Raw genomic sequence first — 5222 nt, 5'->3', positions numbered from 1 at the left:
CGCGGTCACACTATTGTTGGTACAAGATGGGTGTACAAAAATAAGTTGGATGAATCCGGTGCGGTCGTCAGAAACAAGGCAAGACTAGTTGCTAAAGGATATAGTCAACTTGAAGGTATTGACTATGATGAAACGTATGCTCCAGTAGTACAAATAGAAGCCATCTGAATCTTCTTAGCATACGCAGCTCACAAGAACATCAAGGTTCATCAAATGGATGTGAAAAGTGCTTTTCTCAATGGTGAATTAAAAGATGAGGTTTATCTTCAGCAACCTCCGGGCTTTAAAAGTCTTGAATTCCCAGACCACTGCTACAAGCTTGAAAAAGCAGTCTACGGTCTAAAACAAGCCCCAAGAGCTTGGTACGAGACTCTCTCTGAATTTCTAGTCTCGTCCGGATACAAAAGAGGAGTGATTGATCCCACTCTATTTAGAAAAGCAAATAGTGATCATCTCATGCTTGTACAAATATATGTGGATGATATCATCTTCGGATCAACTGATCAAAAAATGGTGAATAAATTTGCTAAGCTCATGACCAACAAGTTCCAAATGAGCCTGAATAGAGAGATTAACTTCTTTCTAGGACTTCAAGTGAAACAAGTACCTCAAGGGATATTCATTCATAAGGAGAAATACACCACAGAACTGTTAAAGAAATATTCAATGGACAACTGTTCTTCGGCTAAGGTCCCCATGGCCTTCGGATATAAGATATTTGTTGATCCCTCAGGTGAATCAGTGGATCATAAGACTTATAGAGGTATAATCGGATCTTTGATGTACCTCACTGCAAGCCGTCCAGACATCGTCTTTGCAACAGGTGTATGCGCAAGGTACCAGGCTGACCCAAAAATGTGACATATGACCGCAGCCAAGAAAATTCTAAGATACTTAAAGGGTAGCAAGACTCTTGGCTTATGGTACCCCGCAGGCAACGACTTCAGCCTTCAAGCATTCAACGATGCGGATCATGCCTGATGCAGATTATATCGAAAAAGCACCTCCGGTGGATGTCAATTTCTGGGTGGAAGACTCGTCAGCTGGTCATCAAGAAAACAAATTTGTGTGTCACTGTCTACCACAGAAGCTGAATACGTGGCCGCAGCCAGCTGTTGTTCACAAGTTTTATGGATGAAAACACAACTCATGGACTACAAATACAGAATGTTGCGGATAGCAATTTATTGTGACTCTGAAAGTGCTATAGCAATTTCCCACAATCCAATTCAGCACTCCAAGACTAAGCATATTGAACTACGATATCACTTCATCAAAGATCACATCCTGAAAGGTAATGTTGAACTATATTTTGTCCATACACATGAAGAGATTGCTGATGTTTTCACAAAGGCACTTGACTCTACAAAACTCAACAGTTTCTTACAAATGTTAGGAATGATGAATCCGGACCCACAATTCTTTTTGAATTGATAGGTACCGCAGACCATCCTTGGTCTCTGTTGCGGTCCTAACTGAAGTTACTTATGATAGATGGTTTTGGTATATCCTGTGTATCGCAGTATATGTACCGCAACCATATACCATATTTATCTTTCAATGGTCCTTATTGTTTGTTGTTACTAATTTTTTTGTTCAAGTGTTCTTCTCAGTTTTTCTACTTCAGTCATCAAATCATCCATCCGTAATGACAAAAGATCCATCCGCAATGAACTTTCAATCCGCAGTCTCATTGATGGATCACTCAACAGTTTCATTAACTCTTGAATCATGGTGTGCTATTTAATGATCCTTCATTAAATAAGAAAAACAACAAAAAAACATTCCTTGTGTAACTGTCCCATTTCCGTTTTTGAATAAACCTTGTGTCAAACCTATTTTAGGTATGATGACAAAAAGAACGATTCTCCATAAACAAATCCTTTTCTTTTAACCTTTCCCTTCCTATTTCCCCAACACGTCCAATCCGTTACAACTTCCCTTTTCCACAACGGATTAAACCCACCCTCACCACACGTTCATCAGACGTGATGTTTCCGTCTGACACTTCATTAAATGCCAAACTTTTTTGGTAAATCTCGAAAAATAACTTAAACCTTTTTATTAATTTGTGGCTTAGATTACCCCTTCTAATCAAAAAAATACCCAAACGTTTTTACCTTATTTCACTTAGGGTAAAATCAATTACTGTTTCCAAATTCCCCACTATAAAACCCCATCTTCTTCCCCAAGAAAAGGTTACGCTTTCTGAACATTGAACTTACTCTCAATCTTTCTTGCACTCTGTTTCTGCAACCTTCTCAAACACTCAAAAATGGTGAAATCCGGCGTTTCAAAGAAAATCTCCAAGGCCTCTGCCTCTGCAAACCCAACTGGTTCTGATTCTGAAACGAGAAACCAGATGCCTTCGATTGCTTCAAGCAATTTTAGGGCTGCGTTCGAAGAACATTCCTCCTACAATGCTCCAATCAAGCTAATGATCAAGTTCTTGACCAATCACCCCCTGTTTGGCCCCTTCGATTTATTCACCGACGTGGTTCCTCTTTCAACTTTGTTCAAATGTGCTTTCTCCGCTTACAGACCCCTCGAAAATCTTCAAGAGGTACATTTGAATCTGGTGAATGATTCTTTGGTCATTCTGACCAAAGAAAAGTTCCTCAATGCCATCAATCTACTTGTTCATCCTTCTACCAAGGTTTTCACTCCTAGCATGGCGGACATTTTGTCTGCACTTTACCAAATGGGTTACCAGAAGAAAATCAAAGGCATCGGCGAATTCAAGAAAAATCAACTACCTGTGGTGTGGCAATTCGTTTGTCACTTTGTCATCCGCAGTCTGTCAGGCCGAACCGGAGGCACTGATAATATGGGTCTCAAGCTACTAGAGTTGGTGTGGAGCATTTTCACTGGCCACGATGTCAACTACGGTCAGATCCTATGGGATGACTTCCTGCAGTACATTCCCAAAGAGAGCCCAAGAGAAAACCCTACCGAACTCACATTTGCTAGGTTCTGGTCTCTATGCATTTCAGATCTTCATGCGGATGCAGGACTTAGCATGGGCAATGATATTAACCTCTTCATCACCAAAGATCTGAAAAGGTACAATCCCTCTACTGATCAATCTGTTTTTGGACCCATCAGACGACTACCAGTCCATATTCTATCTTCCCTTGGTCTTGAAACCCCTGAAGTCACAGACCATATAGAGGCTACGGAAGGTATTAGCCCATATCTTTCTACCCCGCCTCTACAATCCACAACCGCACTCACCATTCCTAGTAGTACCGCAGTCCCATCCTCCACCACTCTCTCCAATCTTTCAAACAGACGCAAACAATTGGCCTCATCCCGTCAAGGTCCCCGCAACTTATCCAAGAAACAAAAAACTCCAAAGAAGAAAGATGCTCCCAAACAAGTTGACCCCACAAAGAAGCGAAAGGTCATACAAATTGTGCCCTCAGATGACGTATCATCTGACCATCAGTCTCCCTCTTCCTCCAATGATTCTGATGATGACACCTAACCAATTGCCATTTTAAAGAAAAGAAAAACCAATCTCACAGACCATATGCGTGACCGGACTCATGCCGCAGCCTCTCAAAAGGCTCCGGTAGTCCTTGGGGTGGCCGCAGACCCATTCAATACCATAATCGAATTCCACTCAGACACAGAAAGTGTGTCTGTTTCACCTCGATGTGGAGACTCACCCCCAGTTCACTCCTAAGGGGATGGAACTGGTTCTCGCCCTAAGGTCTCCAGGGCTTCCCGTCTACACTTCTTTTCCCATGAGGAGTTGAACTCAATACTTTTGTCTGTCACCCAAACACTGCAAACACCTTCCCAACCTCAGGGCAACTCTTCAGCCCTTGCCAGAACTGAGCCGAGGCCAGACTTGACCACGGTTCAAGGAGACTGAGGAAGCTCGGGAAATCCTACTCTGCGTACATCTTTTACAGGTGGTTTAGGCATGGTGAGCACCAATGTGCAAGGATTCGTGGACCCGAGGGACACCTCGGTGTGATTCCAAGGATTTGACGGTGAAGAATCGAATGATTCATGGTTACACTACACTCCAGTTTCTGACTCCGAGATCAAGAAATATACCGCTTTCCGTAGGGCATTCCAAGCAAGGAAGGATCAGCAAGTCAAACAACTTCAACAGAAACAACAGGAGATCGAAACCGTGGCGAAGTATTGGGCGGACGCAATCAACAATGCCAACACGGTAGTCACCATTTTAAAAGTACAAGAGTGGATGACCGCAATGGCTGAGACGATCCACAAGACTCAGGCCACTCTTGGTGGCGAAGGTACATCCAAGGTCCCTCCAACACCAACTCCAATTGTTCAAGATTCTCAAGAAGAAGGAACCGCAATCGAAGTTAGCTCAGCTCCCACATTCGGCTTCGATGCCTTTGATCTTAATGAGGTAAATCAACCTACTCCCTCTGATGATGATCTAATGATTTTTGATGAAGAAGAAGAATCGAGTGGTTCTCAACACTCCACCTCCAAGCCAAAGACAAAGAAGAAGAAGAAGAAGAAGAAGAATGCAGTAACCAGAAAAGAGTTCCTCAGTCTGCAAGCTAAAGTAGATCAAATCCTGGCTGCGGTAAAGCCAACTCAACCGTAACCAGAAGACATTCCAGGACCGCAGTCCTTAATCGAAAGAATTGAAAGACTGGAAACCCGAGAAAGACTGGCTGTTGAGCGCATTTCTCTCAAAGTTGAAATGGGAATCAGATCCCTGGACTCAAGTCGCCAAGCTGATCATAAGCAATTCATGGCTGCTGCGGAGCGCCTCATCTCTGAGGTATCCGCAATCAAGGCAGATTTACAAACAGCCATTGCGGACCAGTCAACTCACTCTCAAAAGCTGATAGCTGAGACTCATACTGCTTATGATTCCAATATCTCAGTCCTTCAATCCACCATCAACAGACTCCAACGCTCTCTTTCTTCAAACTTTTGTGGCCCCGCAATTCTTCAACTCACAAAGGAGATTCACCGACTGGTCTTCAACTCCGCCATCCCAGATAATCAGCAACTGGCTGATGCTCTGAAAACCCAATACCTGGATGTGTGTGCCAAGGTCGATGGTCTCAGACAATGGCTTGAGGAAGCTCCGGTGTTGCATTCCTCAAGAGGGGGAAGTGATGAAGAAGACCATCATTCCAACAGCATTTCCCATCATCAAAGTCCTCCCATCACAACTGAAAAAATTCCATCACTGCATCAGTCTCCACCGCAAAAGGAGA

This window comes from Lactuca virosa, chromosome 6 (genome assembly GCF_052849685.1).
Source record: "Lactuca virosa cultivar CGN04683 chromosome 6, Lactuca_virosa_CGN04683_v6, whole genome shotgun sequence".
Classification (NCBI taxonomy): Eukaryota; Viridiplantae; Streptophyta; class Magnoliopsida; order Asterales; family Asteraceae; genus Lactuca; species Lactuca virosa.
Note: the sequence above shows the minus strand (reverse complement) of the source record.